At 34.4% G+C, this 23,553-nt stretch overlaps 1 protein-coding gene across 3 annotated transcripts in view; it reads right to left on the reverse strand.

The window, feature by feature from the left end:
• The window catches only part of GRIA2 (glutamate ionotropic receptor AMPA type subunit 2), a 145,952-nt gene that overhangs the window by 112,441 nt on the left and 9,958 nt on the right, over nt 1-23,553 (reverse strand). The window lies entirely within an intron of this gene.

The following is a 23,553-nucleotide window of genomic DNA, read 5'->3' on the forward strand; positions in this document are numbered from 1 at the left end:
CATTAAATATTAATTGAATTGAATTTTCTTAGTGAAATTCAAAGAACATAATCAGCTCACAAGATGGATACAACTTAAATAAGTGATTTGAGAAATAAATTAATTCTTAAATTGTGGTCACACTGGGCCTTTTGAGTTTTAGGGAGTAAGCTTTCTGTGAGCTCCTCCTTCTTTTAAAATAATTAATGTCTTATAATTGAGGAGCTGGCCACTGCAATCTAGTTGACACTTCCCCACTCTCCTGTAATATGAAAATGAATGCATTTATAACTGAAACTCAGGGAAATTACACTAGGAAAATTCAATTTAATTAATATTGAACTTGAGGAGATAAACAGTAAAAGAAAGTGAAAATCTCTTACAACCACATCACTAATTATATAAATATATATTTATATATTTATATAATCTATATATAATATATATGTCTAAATATATATATATTATAACCACATAAAGTAATTCTCAGTAGTTTGGTGTCTATCTTCCAAAGACATCTTATCAATCCATATAGATAAGTATTATATACACATACACACAGTATTTTTTTTTAATTTTTTTTTAAAGATTTTATTTATTTATTCATGAGAGACACAGAGAGAGAGAGCGAGAGAGAGGCAGAGGGAGAAGCAGGCTCCCAAGGAGCAGGGAGCCCGACGTGGGACTCGATCCCAGGACCCTGGGATCATGACCTGAGCCGAAGGCAGACGCTTAACCATCTGAGCCACCCAGGCGCCCTTACACACAGTATTTTTATAAAAATACTCAGAGTATTTTATACTTAACATATGATGAAATTCCTTCTCATTGTGTATAAAACTACATATATTTTCATGACTACAAAATTTGTCAAATTGACTTGCTCTCATTTATTTAATTAATTCATGACTAGTAACCAATTAACTTGTTTCTACATTTTCACCATTGAAGAAAATGAACATCCTATGCTTATATCTTTGAGCATAGATGTGAATAACCCAAGGATAAATTACTAGATGTGGACTCTCTAGCTTAGACACACATTCAGCCAAGTTAAAATCCTTAAAATTAACAAGTCAGGAGATGACAGATGTTGGTGAGGATGCAGAGAAAGAGGAACCCTCCTACACTGTTAGTGGGAATGCAAACTGGTGCAACCACTCTGGAAAACAGTATGGATTTTCCTCAAAAGGTTGAAAGTAGAGCTACCTTACAACCCAGCAATTGCGCTACTAGGAATTTACCCCAAAGATAAAAATGTAGTGATCCGAAGGGGCACCTGTACCCCAATGTTTACAGCAGCAATGTCCACAATAGCCAAACTATGGAAAGAGCCCAGATGTCGATCAACAGATGAATGGATAAAGAAGATGTGGTATATATAGTCAATGGAATACTACTCAGCCATCAAAAAATGAAATCTTGCTGTTTGCAATGACATGGATGGAACTAGAGGGTATTATGCTGAGCAAAATAAGTCAATCAGAGAAAGACGATTATCATATGCTCTCATTTATATGTGGAATTTAAGAAACAAAACAGAGGATCATAGGGGAAGATAGGAAAAAAATAAAACAAGACAAAATCTGAGAAGGAGACAAACCATAAAAGACTCTTAATCATAGGAAGCAAAAAGGGTTGCTGGAGGGGAGAGGATGGGAGGATGGGGTAATAGGGGGATGGCATTAAAGAGGGCATGTGACATAATGAGCACTGGGTATTATATAAGACTGATAAATCACTGACCTTTACCTCTGAAACTAATACATTATATGTTAATTGAATTTAAATTTAAAAAATTATAATAAATAAATAATAAAAAGAAAAAAAATCCTTCCAACTAGGCATAAGAGTCTTTGAAACACCATCAACTCTGAATAGCTCCAACATTTATAATATTGTCATTTTGACAAATTCTCCATATATTGGCTGAATATATGTATCTCTTCCTATTATTGTATTTCCTGATCTTTAACATTTCTTATATAGTTGTTTGCCTTTTCTTTACTGACTTGTAGGAGCTCTTTACAGACATTATGCACTACAGATATGAACCATTTGTTAATTGCATATATTAGAAACATTGTCCTAATATTTTTTTAAATTTTTCAAATAAGTAATACAGGTTTGTTTCATTTTTTTTTAGATTTATGTCATCAAATCTAGTTATCTTTCCCTTTATGTCTTATGTTCTTTGTATATATGCAAAGACCACCTCCATCTCTAGACTCTAAAAAGACTTCTATGTGTTCTTAGACTACATACAGGAAGTGGGGAGCTTATGTAATCTTTGCCAAATAATTATCAAATTGTCCCCAAATCATTAATAGACTATTGTAACTTTTCCCTTCAATAACTAAAAAACTTCTGGTCCTTAGAGTATAATCACACATACTTATTTTTTTGTTTCTGGACAGAAGAAAAAAAGTGTGTATTTCCCCTCACTTTTAATCTAATCCCAAAACTGTCAGAAAAACAAGAATGTATGTGCACACTTTTACCTTAAAATATTTCTGAAAAAACTACTCTTCAGATAAATTTATTTTTACTTATATTTGACAAATCTTTTACAAAAATACATAAAAAGAATTTTTCTCTAGTGTTTATTTTGCTTTTTCCATGATTAGCATAAGATAAACTTTATTCCCTGCTGAAAGTGGAAGAAAAAGCAGGATGATAAACATCATTGAGCTAGACTAGGCACTGGGTTAAAATTTCCAATGAAATTTTCTGTTTGGGTCAATTTTGTGGGGTCTGAAAGAGGATCAGAAACAGAGCCTCACTAAAAGTTTTGATCCCTATACAGAAGCAATTTTTCCCAAATATAGTAATTCCCATAAACTTTGGTGTAGGAGTTCAGTCAAACAAAATTTTCAAGTTCCAAATTTGTAAGTTCTGTTTCTCTATCATGTTGTCAATTCACTTTTTGAAGTCCTACCAGTAGAAAATCTCCTAGACTCGGACAGCAGTTCTCAAACAGTTTGGGCTCATCATTCTTTCACACTCTTAAAATTTATCAGGGACTGTAATGAGCCTTTGTTTATAAGAGCTATACTTATTCCTATTTACTATATTTTAAATTAAAACTGAAAGATTTTTCAAGTGTTCATTTTTTTTAAAGATTTTATTTATTCATATGACAGAGAAAGACACAGCAAGAGAGGGAACACAAGCAGGGGAAGTGGGAGAGGGAGAAGCAGGCTTCCTGCAGAGCAGGGAGCCCTATGTGGGGCTCGATCCCAGGACCCCGGGATCATGACCTGAGCTGAAGGCAGACACTTAACAACTGAGCCACCCAGGTGCCCCTCAAGTGTTCATTTAAAAACAATAGTATTAAGCCCATCCCAAGTTCCTATTCATAATGTCTTTTATGAAAAACCATATTGTCCAGAAGAATGAATAGAGGAGCACCGCTGTCCATTTTGCAAATATCTGTAATGTTAAAAAAGGAGAGAGCTGGATTCTTGTATTTTACTTTAATGGACGTATATTAAGAAAATCTGTCCTCACATATCTATTAATTTAAAAAGTGGCAAGTATTTTAATAGCTTTTTCAGATAACTGTGGATATTATTCTTTGGATCACACTAAAAGTTGGTAATTGGTAGTTTTTTAAAGGTTAGTTGCAATGTGGAATCTAAAACCATTATAAATGAACTTTTTGTACTCTGTTCCATTAGAATCCACTGGTCTATCCTGTGCTTTGGATCTTTTACCCATGCTTAGTTCTGTAATATTATGCATTGGTCATTTGGAAAATACTGATTCAATAAATTAAGCAGATCTTCCAAATGTTGATACATCTCATTATACAATATCAAAATTTTGCATTCCTTCATATTACCACTACTCTTATCGGAGAAGCCTTTAATTATTGGGAAGGTACAAACTCACAGTGACAGATACAAGTTTTCCAATATTCTATTTTTTACATAAAAGCTTGACTATTGTAATTGGCACCAAAAACTGTCAATTGTTGCCCCTTAAAATGACAGACTTACTTTGCTCTTTTCCAAAAACTATTTCGAGATAACCAAGTCTAAGTAACCCTAGTTTGTCAGTTACTCTTTCAAGTAAAGAGGTTGTCTATGAAATTAGTAAACAAATAACCAGGTGCTTCACATATACTCTTCATTTTGTTTCACAGAATAGAAAAAGATGTCTACTTATGGATTGAGATTCAGTAGAATCAACGGTTTTTACTGCTTTACGATAGACATTCTTGAACAAACCTTTTTTTTTTTAATGCATGTGTGATAGTGATGAATATAATAGCTCCTCAGTACAATTTGATACCACTGGCTTAGTTCATGCTAATGCTTAGTTCATGTTTTTGCCCCATCAGCACAAAGTATACAAAGCAGAAAGACAATGTCTTGATATTATTATAAAAATAATTTAGATTTCATGGACCCTCTTATAGAGTATCAAGAATCCCTGAGATCCTCAGACAACATGTTGAGAATCACTGGACTAGTATATAAGATTTCTGGCCTAGTGATACAACTGACTATGTTAATCTTGAATGAATGAATAAATGAATATCAATTTTCCACTAAATTTCCATACCTACAGTTACATGAAACAAAAATAGTCTTAGAAAATGGGTATTTTATTATAGTAGTCTCTGCTGTTAACGGTATTATTGGAAGAGCATTCATCTCTACTGTTCTTTATTAGAAAGATACGCATCTTCACTGACTTCGCAATCTGTTCCTGATGTCAACGTTAATAGTGGACATCAGCAGGTTGTCACTGCCAAGACATATGAAATGAAATTAAAAAGAAAAAAAGTACTACAGGAATAAAATAACTCCTAGGATGGAGTTTTTAACTGAACAAAATCCGATGAAAAAGCTGAGTGACTGAATGCACTGAAAGAAATTTTCTAAAAAAAGTAAAAATAAAGAAGACAGTTAGGAATCTATATTGTCTTTGTTCTGCCCCTCCCAGAATAGAATGACCTTATTTCTCTTATAATAAGCCACCGTGTCAGAAAATATTTTTTAAAAGCTTTAAATATTTTAAGAACTGTTTCATGGCATGTCTCTTTTCTACGATTCTCCATCTCTCTGAGGGCAATGACATGAGTTTAATTCTCTCTCCTAGTTGTTACTGCCTTCCTTCATTTAAGATGACATTTCTGACTATAAAACTGGAATATATACATAAGGTTTTTTGATAAGTGCTACAATGCATCAAATCCAGGTAATTTTGGAAATTGGGCTTCTGCTTCTCTTTCTGAGATCATACTCCTTCCCACTACTCTTCCCCTAAGAAAATGGTGAAATGAGAAAATTTAGGGGATGGGACAGAAACATAGAGAACAAGAAGAAGAAAAGCAAACATAGCTGGATAGTGAGAAGCACTGCCTCTTACTACTTTCTGGTAACTGTGCTGATGTCCTAAGATGTCCCCTGGGATCATGAAGTATGTGAGGTGAGAAAGATTTTTACTTTGGAGATAAGTTAAGAAGATTGTGGTTTTTGTAAAAGGGTGTGGAGAAAGCATTTTTATTATTATCACAGTTATTACATCTTTTCCCTATTTATCTTTTTTTTTCCCCTGGGGAGCAAGAGGACCTTCTTGAAATAATGATGGGTTTTAACTTAGGAGTGGAGGTGTTTATGTGTCTTTTAGATTTTTATCACCTTTGCCTTCTATATAGATCTGTATCTTGCAAACATTCAAAGGGACTGGGCCCATTCAGACCTGAATATGATCTTATTTTAGAATGTATAAGAAAGAAGGATCTCTAGATATTTATTTAATATATGCACTGGCCAGATGAGAAAGAAAGACCCACCATTATAACGTTTCTTCAACTGTGAAAATTGACCCTGCTCCAGATATCACCCCAGGATGCAATAATCAACCTCCCTGTGTTCCAATGATAGGATAGAGCAAAGCTTCATATTCTCTTTCCTAAGCCCTTAGTAAAAAGTACAATAATTTTCTTTAAATTCTGATGTATATCAACTAAAGAAGATTCTTCACAAGTAAAACATTAATAACATAGGGATTCAGGCTTCTACTGCTGCTTTCCATTGGAACAATACTTCCTTATCTATGAAGCAGTTAAACTTGTGTCTTGAACTTAAAGCTAAGAGCTTTAAATATCTATTAACAAAAAGGGAGCCATGTTCCTTTGACTTGTAGGATGCAATGATTTTTGGCAGTCCCATAATCACTAATTCCAACTTGAGGAGTGGCTGCTTAATGGTAGCTTTACAAATATTTGCAGATCACAACAGTCACTTCTTCGCAATATAAACAATCAATAGTCATTTTTGCTAGAGTAACAGTCCTAGCACATGCCCATTGCTCAACTGTGAGGCTCAGGAACCTAAATATTCTTCACAATAAAGACACAATGATAATAGTTCTTAACATTGACGTGGTCATTCTTTCATGGTTTCTATGTCCTCCATATGAAGACAATAGGAAAGAGGTTTGTGTTAACAATTAATCAGTAAATATATGCTTAGCATCTACAGCCGGCTCAGTTCTGTGTTGGTAATCCAGGATACACAATGCAAGTGTAAAGCACACACAATTCTTAAAGAAACCATAGTGAGGAGCAAGACTGATACCTAGCGAATAACAGCCATCATTCATTGAGTATCTGCAATATGCCAGCACTTTGTCAGACACCTGACTGATGTAAGAGTCAGAAGTTTGAGGTACAAATCTTGGCTCCTCTGTAAATAGCTGTGTTAACCTTAACTAAATCACCTTATCTTTTTGGGCTCCATATCTCCATATTTTAAAATAATTAAATAAATAATGTTATCTCTCTTCCAGCTCTGAGAAGTCTATAATTTCACAAAATAGTTAAAATAGATTAGAAGTTCTGAAGACTTCACTGGGACAGTGAAGATTACAATGTTCCAGAAAAGCTTCACAGTGCATGAGAATTTTGAGTTGTGTTGAAGGATGTATCTCAGCTTATATAAATATACACAGATATATAACAAAATAATAATATAATAAATGTATAAAACATTAATAACAAAATAAATAAAACAATAATAAAATAATACATTTTATTGAGGCATGATTGACAAATGAAATTGTATGTATCTAGATTATACTAAGCTCTGGAGTAGTTGGAGGAGAGTCTGAAGGCACTCCATTAGGAAGTGCTCAGGAACTTTAAAACATCCTTGGAGATTCATGAAGTGATTCCCTAGATTACAGACCCTTGAGGGCAGTTTCTTTCCCATTGGAACAGTGTCTGGCACATAGGAAGTACTAAAAATATTTGTTAAAAAAGGGGATATTGACTAGGGCAGTGAGTTTATTATCCAAAGAGTACATAATGTTAGGGGAGGATTCTACAAACCAGGCAAAGTTTAAACTTGATAAACCAGTAACAAGTGATTTCCCAGGGAGGATGATAAAAGCAAAGATCAGGCATCTCTGTGCTCTACTCCAGACTCAAGCCCTAACAGCTTCCTCCAGATAAGGGTATGTGCTGTCTACACGATGACTCTGTTTCCGCCTGTGCTTGCTTCACTAACTCCGCTCTCTGAAATCCACCTCCCGCACATACATTCCTGTGCCCCTGTTCTGCCTTGAAACCTCTGAAAACTAAAATTCCCTTTTAATCAGAACTGTCCTCGGGTCTCCATTTTGGTTAGATAGCTCTGATCTCAGCTTTCTCCCCAGGACTCTCAAGAACTGCCAGTGTCCCGGCTCCCCCAAGCAATCTCACAGCCAGCAGTCAAACTTGGACTCCGCTCCAGTTGCCTGGTTCACCTGCCTGCCCCAAGTCCCGTTTCTAGACTAATGTGACAAGTCCTGCTGTGGGACTATGTCTGTGCCCGCACTGCCGAAAACAGCCATTCTTTGGACCTCATCTCACATTCTTCATTGATTTCCTTCTACGTGCTAGGTATGTTTCTGGGCACCTTACTAATTTAAGAGTCACACGTTATGTCCATGACCTCTTTTCTTCTATTTCCACATTAACACAAAATAAACGGCATTTCCCAGTTTCATCAATCATAACGATCTCTGCATTTTCTAGATCCACATCCTACATATATCTAGGGACATAAGCATTCCATCTTCAAATCTTTAGTGTGTTTTGTCTTTTTCCTCCTAGCGTATTTGTAACATGACCCTGGGTTTGCTTCCTCAGAAGGCCTGTCAGAAAATATACCTGGAAAGTACTTGCCGATTATGGAAAGGCACAATTTTCAGCCATGTAGTAGAAACTTGCTGATGAGTCCCAAGTATTACAGACTTTCATCTTTATCTGGGTGAGACAAAATAAAAGGAATAGGCAAGAAACATCTTCCCATCAACTGGTGAAAGGAAATGTATTAAAGCATAATTAATGTAATTGTAAATTACAATTGTAAAAGGAAGTAGCTTTCAAATTTTATCACTAGTTGTGATACATGTTCTATACATGTTCTAACATGAATGTAGAAATTCAGGGTGAAAATAAATAGAAATGAAAAATTTAAATTTAAACTTAATATATTTTTATATAAGAGTACGAGAGCATGTTTCCTAAAGCACTTAATGAAACAGTGAAGATTTAAAAAAATGATGACTCAATATTTCTGAGAAGAAAAATCAGCCCTACCCCGCAAGTGAAAGTCCCTACAAACTACAAAGATGTAGCCTATCAACTATAGATAACATCATCCTAATTTCAATCTTTGCTTTTGCTTGTTTTTTTTTAAGATTTTTATTTATTTATTTGTCAGAGAGAGAGAGAGAGCACAAGCAGGGGGAGCAGCAGAGGGAGAGGGAGAAGCAGGCTCCCCACTGAGCAAGGAGCCCGATGTGCGACTCGATCCCAGGACCCTGGGATCACATGACCTGAGCCGAAGGCAGACGCTTAACGGCTGAGCCACCCAGGCATCCCCTAATTTCAATCTTTGATATTGCAGAGGACATAATAAGACACAGAGCTCAAAGCCCTTTAGAAGAATAAATCCTGAATAGATTCTAAAGCGAATTTATAAAAAGCAAACCAAACTCCATAAATCTGATTTCCATTCTATAATTTATGTTTGAAGGAAGTAATATCACTACTAAAGTATGAAACTAAAATAGAGCAAGCAGGGTCACATCATAAAAAAATATTTATTAAAAATAAAGAAAAGCTCGTGCACCTGGCTGACTCGGTGGGTTAAGCATCCATCCTACTGTTGATCTCAGTTCAGACCTTGATCTCAGGGTCATGAGTTCAAGCCCCACATTCAAGCCCACCATGGAGCCTACTTTAAAAAAAATAAAGTTGAACAAACGTCCTATTTCACTACGAATAAATGTATTAACTTCAAATAATACATATAAGAAAATGTACTCAGAATGAAAACTTGCTTTTCTTGAGCACTTACTACATTCCTAGTAGGTCATTAAATATTTTTATAGAGACAATATCACATTATTCGTATTTCACAAATAAGGTAATTAAAGCCAGGAGAGGCTAACTAGTCTGTCCAATACTACATAGCTAACAAGTAGCAGTTAGGATTCCTAACCAAACACAAGAATAATAAAGTAAAAAATAAAAAACAAACAAAAAAAGGTCAGCAAGATCTTAACCTACATATTGAATGAGTATCATCAATATAATGTAGTTATTTCAAAACTAAATGTAATATTGGAATGTATTCAATATTAAATGATATATTACCTTGAACAAATGCCTCAACCATCATCAGCATTAGCTAGAAATTATTACTATTGCACCTACCAGGTCTCAATTCTTTTTTCTTAAATAAAACAAAATAGGAATGAAGTTATATATGATGAAAAAAATAAACCAGAGCATGAACTCATGTATTTGGAGAAGCCTGAGTTGAGTCCCTTACTTAGAAAATAAATGAATAGTTTAATTATCATCTTTAAGTATATGGAGTCCTATCAGGCTGAGGAAGCAAAGAATTTTTTTTTTTTGCTTCTTTTTCAAGGGTTGAATAAAAGAAAGGATAAATTACAGTAAGACAAATTAAGTTAGACATAAGGCAGAACTTCTTGACAAGAAGAGTTATTTTGTGATTAAATAGACTACCAGGAGAGGTCTTGAAATCTTTCTCCCTAGAAAGCATCCCCCAAAGACTGACAATTTATTGCCTTTACTATTTAGCATGGCATCCATCCTGGGGTTCTGAGGTCCTGATATTTTATCATTGGATTTCATTTCACTTATCATGTTTCTAGTAATATAACAAAGTCTCTTCATCTTTCAATTTTACCAAGTTGTTGAGTTTTAACAGTTTCCCCCCAAGGAAACCCTGTTCTCAAGCCATTCAGAAAGCATAAATATCCTAATAAGGCATATAGGAGAAGATTCAAAGGGACTGTTCTTAGGTTGGATTCTACTCCTTTGAATGACATGTAACTCCAAGTCTATTATCACCAAGATAAGGAGAAAGGGAAAGCAGAGTGTTTTGTTTTGTTTTATTTTTCACAAGGAAAGCAGAGTTCATTCCATAGATGTATATTGGACCTGGCAGCATAAACAAACACTGAAGCATATGATACCACCATAATTACCTGAAAATAAAAACAGTAGTGGGCCTTGGGGATTACAGTGAGAATCACAGCTTCCATAGAGGGTCTAGTACCCTCAAAGCAGTAACTTTACTCTGTCTGCTACCATTTTAAAGTGTATGAAAATACTCACCTCATGCACTAGGTAGCTCTATTATACAAATGAATTGAGTAAATATAAATTTTTGGAAAATGGCAATCCTTCTGATATTATGTGATTTTTAAGCAGCTCTTTTTTCAACCAAAGAACATCATGTTTTGGCCAAGGCAATGAGGACCGATCAGCAGATGAGCACATTAAATTTCACATTTCTTTCCACACTTGCTTTCAGAGGGGAGAGTAATCATGGAGCCGCCAACATGGCTTCCGGGATGACCTCATTCATCCTCACTATGAGCAACTAACTCTGCCTCAGCAGGAATGAAGCTAAGAGGGAAATGGTGACCCCTCCCTTACCCCCAAGGCCAGACTTTCTCCATTCGTGATCTCCTGTTTCTCACAATGAAAATTTCAGAAGTCAAAGATGACAGATGCTTTGTTCAAAAGATTGTTGCAGCAACAAGTAAGGGACAAACTTTGAGGATCCTGAATTATAATGTAACTGTCCTATCAGTAGCCTCATTTATATAGGGCCATTCACAGCACAACAGACCGAAAGTCCCTGTAAGCATAGAAATTCTTTGTTGCCTAAGACATTTCTAGGGAGCTGTTCATACTGAACAAAATAAAGGCAAATCCAAATCCAATCCAAAGAAAATAATTTTGTCATCCTACAATGATTTTGTGAGTACCGCAACTGTATTTGCTTCTTCCTATCGAATATTTTTGCTGACATTCACTCTGATAAAGCGGAGTTGTTAAGGGATAAGATCTTTTTACTGTTTACCTTCCAGTCTGAGATAGATTTGAATCTTGAATATGCATAAGTTAACACACATGCTGCTTTCCATGATCTACAAAGAACTGTGTGTTTTGCCTCCTGTACTACTCTCTCGAGCTTCTTTGGCCCACTCTCTGGCTCTCTTACTATGCTGCAACTCCTCTGGTTTTCTCCTGAAGAGTAATCACACCAAGAATTTTCTCTTTCAGGCTCTTTGTACTTCCTGTGGCTTCTACCAAGGATGCTCTTTCCCCTGCCCTTCATCCATCAGGCTGATTCTGGTCTGCCTGGCCTCTGCTTACGTCTCACCTCCCCCAGGAATGCACCTAACATACTGTCTTTTTCTAGTTCCTCCATCACGTGTCCCTACTGTGTTCTTTTAAAGCATGTAACCCAACCTATAATCGCCTCTTTTCTATTTGTTGATCAGTTTATTATCACTCATCCCAATCTAATGTGGGTTCCATGAGGATGTATACCTTTCCAATTTTCCTCACCACAACCTCCTCAGTGCTGAGAAAAATGGTACCTAAATTCCACTAAACCCGTGTGAAGCCTAGATCCATCCCAACACACGGCCAAATTGTGTGTACACTATGCACAGATACACAGGACAGCCCTGTGCACTTCTCATTTCTCTGTCTTCTTTGGCACTTGGACCTTCCCAGTGAGAAGACTGGCAATACACCAGTGGAAAAAATGTAGAACACAACACAAAAATCACTGCTTAAACATCCCAAAGGAGCTTAATGCCTTTTGGTGCTTTAGACCTTTCTCATTTAGGGGATATCCTCTAGAGAAGAAATAAAATAAAGTGCTTTGTCCTTCAGCTGTGCCATCATGAACTAGAATTTGTGGAAATAAGCATTTTTTTACCCCTCAATTTGCTCCACAGAGTTTAAAGTAATGTCGGTTTCTCAGCCTTTCAAATCCAAGGTTATTTATCAGCATAGGTAATTACAAACATTTCAAAGCAAGGTGAAATTCTTTCTATTCTATCAGACTACTAAAAAGAAAAAATAGAAAGCTATTTGAATTGCCAAAACTGGCTCAAATCAAACAAATACAGTCAATTTTCACTATTCATGGATTTTGCATGTGCAAATTCGCCTACTCCCTAAAATTTATTTGTAACTCCCAATTCAACACTTGCAGCCCTTCTACCCAATGCCCAAACGTATGGGGTGCCTGGGTGGCTCAGTCGTTAAGCATCTGCCTTCGGCTCAGATCATGATCCCAGGGTCCTGGGATCGAGCCCTGCATTGGTCTCCCTGCTCAGCGGGAAGCCTGCTTCTCCCTCTCCCACTCCCCCTGCTTGTGTTCCCCCTCTCGCTGTGTCTCTCTCTATCAAATAAATAAATAAAATCTTTAAAAGTAAATAAATAAAATAAAATGCCCAAGCATAATGCTGAACACGATCCCAGGACAGGTCGCAACTGTCAAGTATTCCTAAGCATAAGAAGGGTGTGATGTGCCTTACTGAGAAAATGTATGTGTTAGATAAACTGCTCAGACATGTGTTCGATGTGAGTGGATCAACAATATGTATTAAATAAGGTGTCTGAAACTCAAACACATATCAAAGGTTATGTATCAATCAGTTGATGGAAACATTGTGACCAGAGAATCTAACTCTCTACTTCCTTAGGAGCAATGGTTCAGTATTCCCTAATTTGGGGTTCACAGTGATTTTACAGAACATAACTATTGTGAATCAACTTTACACGCATTTGGTGAGAATCAACTATAGATACATTTTAGGGAAGAGATGTTAAATTCTTCAGATGAGTTAAAGAGAGTAGCAATCTCACCAGTACCTCTATCATCAGAAAGTATATGAATCAATCTTCCTGATTTTCTTTAGAAAACAAAAAATTATTTAATAAACTGCATTTTCTCCCAGCCACTAATGTATCATTTGTGTGACTTTTTCATTGTACTTTCATTTTCTGCGATGGCCTCCATTATCAACAAGGAAAAGGGCAAATAAAGGTTGACAATAAAAAATAAAATCCCTAAATCTCCAGGCTTTTTCTCTTCTGTCAAATATATTTATTTTTTTTCTGAGTACCCCTATTTGATAATTAGTGGTGCACTTATTAAAATATAGGTGAAGCTTTAACCTGACTGATTTTTAGGATCAAGAACCTGGAAATGAAGCTTATCATGATCATCACATTCAAAATTCAAAACCCATACACCTAAGATGAAATATCAAAAAGATAGAAAACATTCGACTATGTTGCCAATGTAAAGAAAGAGTCTTTCAAAAGAATGAGATGGCAAGGGTAAGAACTGTGAATATATAGGTTTCATAGAACTGTTGTAAAGAGGAAGGAAAACAATTTATAATTAAATACAAGAAAGGGAACGACCAAGATGAGAAAAGAATCAGTAATGTGAAATGGGCAAAACAAGTATCTCTTATTATTTATGTCATTGCTCACATTTTCTTGCTCATCTGTTTCCCTCATTTTAATGATTAGTCTTTGCTTTTTGTATTGTTTACATCATCACTCACAAATATGTTTCCCTCACCCAGGGATTTTCTGTGATTTCCACAATACCACAAAAGCTATATTTTTAAATAACCATGAAATGAGTAGGAAGGGAAAAGTGAACACTTGATTAAGCATCATTTAGAAATAACCATTGAGGATAACCTTAAAATTAGTTAGATGTTCTATATAGCAAAATTAATGCTATATGATTTATTTTAATTGCAATATACTAGTAAAAACAAAGTTTAAGGGTATAGTATGAAGAAAACTGATGATGGCTTACTTTCAAATGTTTATATTATGTTATATTAAATAATTCTAAATGAGCAGGAAAAAAGTCAATCTAAATAGCTATCTAGAAAGAAATAATTAAATGGAAGAGGGCAAATCCTCTGAGTAATAATTGCTAAGAATTTCCTAAATCTTAAGGAAGAATCTGTTTTCAAATAGAGTGCTGAGTAGGATGGAAAAAAAATTTCCATACAGGTGTATAACTGTGAATTTTTAGGAGACTAAAGATAAAGAAGACCCTGAAAGCTTCAAGAAAGGAAATAATAAATTCACAAAAATAAGAATTAGACTTCTCAACAATATCTGATGATAGAAGATAAGCATGTGATTCCTTCCAAGTTCTAAGAAAATACAATTTTCATCCTAGGAATCAATATCCACCACAGTCATATATGTATATATGATAAAGTTTTATTATTTTATTACTTATTATTTTCACAAAATTATTTTAAAGGAAATTAGTCTGCACTCTTTTAAGTTGTGCATGGCCATGTGAATAGTTATAACCAACAACATAGAAGGTGAAGTATCATGGACCTTGTCTGGGCCAAAGCACTTAATACCTGGATGTTTAACTCCCTAGCCCCAACTTCTCCAGCCACAGTTGTCTTGGATAAATAACTCATGCCAGTCAATGGGAAAAAAATATCAAGATGGTGATGAAGACTGAGCAAAAGATCTAATAAACAATATGTGAAAAAAGAAACCTAAATGTGTAATAAGTATGAAAAACTTTTATTGACAAAGAAGATTTTTCTAGCTATCTAATACATAAGGACTTTTAAAAATAATAACAATAATATTGAGGGTCTGTGAGATTAGACTTTTCATAGATTGTTGATAGGACTATAAATTGGTATGAATTTCCTTAGTGTATATCAGAAATAATTAAACGCTTCAAGGCCTTTGATCCTATAATTACACTTCAGTCATCAGAAATGAGGAAAAATGCATATGCAGAACGGTTTTCAATTGCAGCAATATTTTATAATGGATAAAAGAAGGATTCAAACAAAATCTGCAAAATTAGAAAATGATGAACTAAATTATAGGTATGAATATTATAAAGCTATGAATATTAAGTGTACAAATGTCTTTATTGCCATCCAAGAATGTTTCATGTACAAAAGCACCAGAAAAGAACACACGTAACTTTTAAGTGATTATTTCTTGGTTAAAATTAGTGATGATTTTTATTTTCTTTTAGATTTCTTAATATGTAACTTTTATAATTAGGAAAACTATTCTAATCAGAGCCTCAGGAAGTTTTTATGTTAATTTTGGAGGAAATTTTTTTCTTTCCTTTTTTTATATGAACACAGTTGACACACAATGTTACATTAGTTTCAGGTGTTCAAATAGTCATTCAACATCTCTATACGTTATGCTATGCTCACAAGTGTAGCTACCATCCATCACCCACCATACGATGCTATTACAATACCATTGACTGCATTCTCTATGCTGTGCCTTTTATTCCTGTGATTTATTGATTCCATTAACTGGAGGCCTGTGTTTACCACTCCCCTTCACCCATTTTGCCAATCCCCTACCCACCTCCCCTCTGGCAACCACCAGTTTGTTCTCTATATTTGCAGGTCTGTCCAATTCTTCTTTTCATTTATTCATTTGATTTTTCATTATTATTAATAATTATTATTATTATTTCATTAGTATTCATCACATAGTTTTATTTTCATTATTGTTCATTAGATTTAGAAATATATTTAAATAAACATGTCCTGAATTAGATTCACCTCAGGAAAATTATGACGTCCAAGAGACTTGAAAAAACTTAGAAATAAATAAAAATGAACAGAAAAGAGACAAATATGATCGAGTGCTTTGAAATAAAAATTTGCAAAGAAAACTAAGAGCAAATGGAAAGTTAATACAAACTATGAGGTTTTAAATCAAAACAAAATTACTATGACATATATTAATAAACATTTAGACACAATTGAACATATGGCAAAAGAAAAGCAGAAGTAATCCCTTGAAATAGAATAGAGACTGTGTGTTCTACGGACCATTCTTGAAAAATTTGCCACCTTGGTCTAACTTCATTCCGCTCCATTATGACACCAGAGAGGCATTATGGACACTGTTTAGTGGCACTTCACCCATTTTTAATAGAGTGGCACCAAATGGCTTTTTCTTCCTCACTTTCCTTTGCCTTTATGACTAGGGGAAGAAATGAGACTAAACCAATGTTTACAAAATATTTAATTTTTTACACGTTACCATAAATAATTATTAACACTGCAGTTCTATGATGTATTTTTTATTTTCACCCAGGTATATGTTTTTATCCATCAAAAGATATATTAAAACATAAACAGATGACTAGAGTCTTTCAGAGACTTAAAGAAATATATTTATAAACTCATTATCTTAAAAGTTAATATCTTCCCATTTTAATGATCATGGAAAGAACATGTATTAGAAAATGTATGCCAGAAAATGAACTTAACCATGTTAAGTTCATTCTGCAAAATACGGTGATTAAAGATTTATAAATTTCCCTGATGTTTGGCCAAAAATATACAATGCATGTCATATACCATAAGGCAAATTGAAAGTATTTTCTGACGCAAGTGATAGGTTAGTGTTTTATTTAGCATTTCAGATTAAATAAGATTTATATCATAAATAAGTTGATATTTGGCTTTAGAGAGACCATATAACTAGTTCTTATGTGAATCCTCAACAAATTGAGGATGAAACTATATGTTAGTTAATAAAACCATGAGTATCTGAGTTCCTTTACCTTTCTTCATTGCATATGGATTGCGGTCTTTAGTTTTAATATTCTATTTGTGAACACATATGGATTGCTACACTGAATTAACTTCAAAGTGATATTCAAAAGCCAAGTCATAGTCATAACCCATTACTTAAACCTTGATATAGGCAGAGAAATATGCAAAACTAGCAGTCCATTTAAATGATATTAGTGCTGTGACACAAGCCAAAAAACATAACAAAATCCTTTATTTATCCCTCTGGGCTCAGTTAATGTTCAAAATCTGACATCCTTTTATCACTCTGAGGCATAGTGACACAAAAGCACAATTTATAAGAACAGCACTACTCAGGAAGGAAGTGTCTTGCATTACTTTACATTCCTTTGTCTGTAACAGAGTTTCAATCTTGTTTATTTCATTTTCTGGGTAAATTCCCTGTTTGTTTTTTTAACTCCCTAAAGACTTGTTTACTCAAGAAAAAACTTAGATGGCATTTCAAATCAATAAGGAAAAAAAAATGCATTTTTTAGTATTCGGTGTTGTAACAACTGGCTAACCTTATGAAGGAAAAACTACAGCTAGATCCTTACTTTAGTATTTATATCAAATAAATCCAGATGAATCAAAGATTTATTCTGAATCATGAAACCAAAAATAAGATGAATACTAATTTTAAAAATGAACAGTTGTTTTTCTTTAAATAACTTTAAGTGGGAAAAGTCTTGCTGAGCAAGGCACAAAAATCCTGAAGCAATAAAATAAACAATCTCTAAATTTGACTAAAATATAAGAATATGTGTACTGATATGAGGAATCTGAGAAACAAGACAGAGGATCATAGGGGAAGGGAGGGGAAAGATGAAGACGAAACCAGAGAGGGAGACAAACCATAAGAGACTCTTAATTTCAGGAAACAAACTGAGGGTTGCTGGAGGGGAGGGGGGTGGGAGGGATGGGGTGGCTGGGTGATAGACACTGGGGAGGGTACGTGCTATGGTGAGCGCTGTGAATTGTTTAAGACTGGTGAATCACAGACCTGTACCCCTGAAACAAATAATACATTATATGTTAACAAAAAAATTTAAAAAATAAGAATATGTGTATTCTTAAAAATCATGAACTGAAATTTTGACTCTGAAAAATCATAAACAGGTTAAAAGAAAAACAAAAATACCCACATAACACAACAAAGTATGTTACTTTATCATATGTATCCATAAGTAATATAGATCCACAGCCCAACAGAAAACTGGGCAAACTTATGAACAAGTATATGGGCGCACACACACATACACACAGAGATGCAAGTAATAATGTTAAGAAACTTTTAGCATTAATAAAAAAAATTATCGTTTTAAATTTCAGCCATTAAGTACCAGAGGAAAGCTTTAAAATTTTCAGTATTGTACACTACTAGTAAGATCAGGAGAAAACAGACACACTCATGCACTGTAGGTAGGATTGTAAATTGATATGCCTTTTTTGGGCAGTTAACACAATTTCAAATTCAAACACCTTTGAATCGGTTATTCCACTCACAGAAATCTATTCTGCAAACTCATTTGCACGTAATATTAAAATAGATAGCAAAATGTAGAAAAAAATCATCAACAAAAGATAGGGCTAAATAACAAGAGAATACTATGCAAGGACTACAGAGAAAATGGAAACTGTGCAGATAAAAGAAGCACTCCAATTTTTGTTAAGTTAAAAGCAATAAAGATACAGATAGCACAGTTCATATATTATACTAGAATTTCTAGAAACCATGATGGTTATAATCTGAAAGAAGTGGAATTGGGGGAGGGAAAAAGACTCAATATTTATTATATTCCCTTTTGTAGTGTTTAAAAAATTACCATATGCAAGAGTTATTTTGATCAGAATTTTTAAACTTTAAAATATTAAGACCTTAAGAATCTAAATTCTAATTTTTCCATGTTTTAAGTTTTAAGTCATTCAAAATACCAAAATGTTATTATTCACAAATATTTTAATTCTTTTATATTTTCTATATATTAAAACTACATAATTTTTTAAAAGATTTACTTATTTATTTGAGAGATAGAGCATGAGCATGGAGTTGGGGGCAGAGAGATAGGGAGAGAGAATCCCAGGCAGACTCCCTGCTGAGCACAGAGCCTGACTGGGGCTCAATCTCAGGATCCTGAAATCATGACCTGAGCTGAAATCAAGAGTCAGATGCTTAACCAACTCAGCCACCAATGTGCCCCTACATCAATTTTTTAGATAATTACAATCTTCTACCTGAAATACTCAAACCGCTATAATAATCCAAGTTTAGATTTTATAAAATCTGTCCTAACATTACAAGAGAAGTAATAATATGTTAGTTCAATAATTTCAAAATAACTATACATATCAATATTTTTAACTATTTCATAAAACTTATTATTGTAAAAATTATAATTTATTTCTTCAGTAACAAGCTAAAATAGCATTTATGGTAATTATATAATATGCCTACATCTAATTAATTTATATAAAGACCACCCAAAAATTTCCATAGTGTACACCAGTTCAAACAACTTAAAAGCTTTTGGCAGAGAAGGAAAAAAACAAAATCATGCAAAATAAAATGTAAACAAATCTGATTTAAAAATTACAATTCTTTTTGACAGATCTTCCATTCACATTATAATTAATATCACTAGTTCCTCATTTGGCTACCTATTTTTCAACAATATATTCTAAATCACTATTTAAGATCATTATTTTTCAGCTTCCATCAAGACCATTTTATGTTTTCTTCACAATTTTTGGAATTACCATTTCTATTAAGATATTTTGATTCATATCTAGTTCCAAGGTACTTAATAATATTTATAAACAGTCTAGAAACCATGACTACCCTACACACACTAACATAATAAGAAAATCACTTAGCTAACCTAGATTAACTACTACGTTTGCCATAAAAAAGGTTTTGGACCCACTGAATAATTTCCAATACAGAAACCTTATCTTTCTTTGTCATCTCAGATATCATCAAGGGATTGGCTTTGAGCAGATATCTACTAAAAGTTTGAGAAAAGAGGTAAAGAAAGAAGAAAATCCTGTAAGTTTTGACACAAACTAACAAGGTAGACATGAGTATTTTGAAGACAAGCATTTGACTTTTATCCAATGCATTCTACCTCCAGTCCAAATCAAAAGTTATCAGTATAACTTTACCTTGTAAATATATGGATTTCTTTTAAAAGAACACTTTTGACCCAAGTTCTGACTACACTAAAGATTTCATATGCTGATTACTGCAATATGAGGCAGCATCAGATTAATGCAAGTCAAAATGAGGTAATGAATAGTTTATAAACAAAGAAAAATTTTAGTTCATTCATGGGATTTCCTTATTTTTACTTACTGTCGGTTACATCCCCTCAAAAAGTTTCTATCCATTCTCCAAAAGAAGGAGAGCCTCCCTTATTCATGCTGAGGAAGAAACTTACAAGGAAGATGACAATGGGCCAACCAACCAGCAGCAAGTTGCAGATAATTGATCCACAAGGAAGAAATCACAACGAACATATCTTGTGTTTAACGTCACGCTATTCATGGGAAATATCTACCATCATTTCTACTTGCTCAAATATATTGATGGTAAAAGTGGTAACTGAATAAAATCAGATATTCACAATTAAAGCTAACCAGAATCTACATTTTTGTTAACTTATTCATGATTTTCAGTTTGTTCTGTTTATCTTTTGAATTTTAGGGGGCAGGTTTGTGGATCAAGAATACCCTAAAATTATTGTAAGGTGTGCATATTCACCAGTTTCCTAAAAAATGATAATAGAATAAAATCCTAGTCTCTAATATTAGTTGGAATGGCCATATTAAAGAAGCTTATTAATTTGAAAATTACACAGAGAGGTAAATTAGTTCTCCTTAGCTACTTTCTCTTTCATGCATTCTAAAAGGATGGAACCAAGGGACACTTTGGTAGCCCAGTTGGTTAAGTGTGTGACCCTTGATTTTGGTCAGGTCATGATCTCAGGGTCCTGGAATCGAGTCCCAGGTCTGGCTCCCTGCTCCGCGGGAAGGCTGCTTCTCCCTCTCCCACTCCCCCTGCTTGTGTTCCTTCTCTCACTGGGTCTCTCTCTGTCAAATAAATAAATAAAATCTTTAAAAAAAAAATCACATCTGCTCATCTTAATACACTAGCTTCACTACCACCTAGGACTGGGGAAAGGCTCTGGCCCAGGAAGCAGCAGGCAAGAGCTCCTCCATAAACCTGCAGTAGCTTAGAACAATTCACTTAATTTCTGTTTCCTCATCTGGAAATCCATATAATAATACCATTTATCCTATAAACTTTACAGAGCTACCTATAGTAAAGACCAAATGGATGTGGAAATGTTTTGAAAAGATGTAAGTTACACATAAATACAAAGCTATCAAATACATAAGCTCTCTGAAGGCAAGAGTTTAAATCTCTTCCGTTGCTGTGAGCATGCTGTTTAGTTCGCAGTAAAGGGCTAGGATACAGAGAGGAAGGGAATATTTGGACCATTTATGACAAACTAATCAAGGCCATTTATTTTCTCATTTAAACCTCCAATAATATCAGGTATAAGGAGGAAACAGCCTCATCCTACAAAGAGAAAAAAACATGCTTTGTATCATAAAGCTACTGATCATATTCAAACCTGTATTTGCCTGATTTCAAAGCCTCTGGTCTCTTGACAGCTTCTCATTTAAATAAATATAATTTAATTAATCAAGTGAAATAAAACATTAGGAATCTATAATGTGTACAGTTCAAAAAAGATATCAAATGATATCTTAATTATGTGCTTGAAAGATCTACCAGGGATAAAAGAGTTCCAAATTGCTGACATCCTAAATGTAAGTGATATGCTACAAAGGGAAAGCTGTGGTATCACCCGAGTTTTGGTACCTCAGTCTTTTCATACTTTAGTGCACCAAACATAATTTTAATTGGTTTTTGTGATTTATTTTGCTAGTCTCTTCTTTGCCATGAAACACATATGCCATGCTCTGCTACACAAACAGTAGAAAAAGATTCCAACAAGAAACCAGAAATGCATTTTTCTTTTTCTCCCACCTCTTACATCAATACGCATCAAAAGTACCTAAAGATCCTAACACAGGAATAATAAAAGTTCACTAATTTTCATGCACTTAGATGAGCCACATTACACAGTGTTTTATGTCTACTGTGTATCTTCAAAACAGTTCTCTAATGTATGATTGATTCCCTTTACAAAGGTGGAAACTGAGACTCACCTAGATTAAATTTGTCTAATGTCACTCATCTAACAATAGGACTAGAATCTGGTTCCAAGTTCAGACTCCTAGCCAATGCTATTCTGTCTCACATGTTATCAGGGCTGCAAACTGCGTGTGTTTATCGTTAAGATGACAACCCTTGACGTGTCTGTGTTCTTAGTATAAAGATGAGGATTTATAGTCCTTCCCATCAAAGAACTAAAACTATATCATTCCTTGATATTCCCTGTGAATTGTTGCCTCTCTTCCTAAAATTTCCTCTGCATATGTAAATCAGTAATAATACCAGAAATTTGTAAAAACAAGTGAAGCTATAAATTGTGAAAGTGCTTGGGAATTATAAAGCTCAAATCTCCATTTCCTATGGAAACTAAAAACAAGATTAAAACTTTTCAATTCCTCACAAGACAAGACATGAATAAAGAAAAAATCATGACATAAGTTGAAAGGTATCTTTCAAGAAAAACGAGCAAAGCACACACCTTTCCTACCATCCCTAGAATCATCATTTCCAGAACTCTCTTTGCTAAAGGCTTGCTATGAGAGATTTTTTTAAAGGCAGCCCCTCCCCCCAACTCTAGAGTTGTAGGGGTACTTCTGTGGTAGCTGGATCATTGAAAACAGTCCCTCTAAATATCTGTAATCCACAATAAATAGCTTACATGAAGCCCATGAGGAGTAAGTTAAAAATGTTCCAAGTTAGTATCACTAAAATATATATGACAATATTTTCAAATATATTGACCAAACCGATCATCCTATACCTTATAATCCTTATTCTTTGGATTGAAACTACCCATTGTGTTCAGCATTTCAGTGCCAAAATGGCCTTTAAGAATTTTTAAATAATTCACTGTAATGACAAAATTATATATTGGTTGTGAATTATCATTAATTTTGTTGAATATTCGGGTGCCTGGGTGGCTCAGTCGGTTAAACGTTTGCCTTTGGCTCAGGTCATGGTCCCAGGGTCCTGGGATCGAGCCCCGCATCGGGCTCCCTGCTCAGCGGGAAGCCTGCTTCTCCCTCTGCCCCTCCCCCTGCTAGTGCTCTCGCTTGCTCACTCTCTCTCTCTCAAATAAATAAATTAATTTAAAAAATTGTTGAATATTCTTCTAAGATGCTAATATATTTTAAATATATCTGGGATTGTTAAAGTATTATTTAGATGTTAAAGAAATGGAATATATTATCACAGGATAACACACTAAAAGACAAACTTTTCTGTGTTCTACTGATGAGCCCTATCAGCATTTATCAAGCAGTTGTTCAGTTGCTACAATGTCTCAGGTACCCCAAGCAGGAGGTCAAGTTTACTATGATTCAGTGCATGCCCCTCCTAAATTCAAAGTCTAGTGA

This window comes from Eumetopias jubatus, unplaced genomic scaffold (genome assembly GCF_037043125.1).
Source record: "Eumetopias jubatus isolate StellerSeaLion01/CBP00866 unplaced genomic scaffold, mEumJub1_p1.0 scaffold_2, whole genome shotgun sequence".
Taxonomy (NCBI): domain Eukaryota; kingdom Metazoa; phylum Chordata; class Mammalia; order Carnivora; family Otariidae; genus Eumetopias; species Eumetopias jubatus.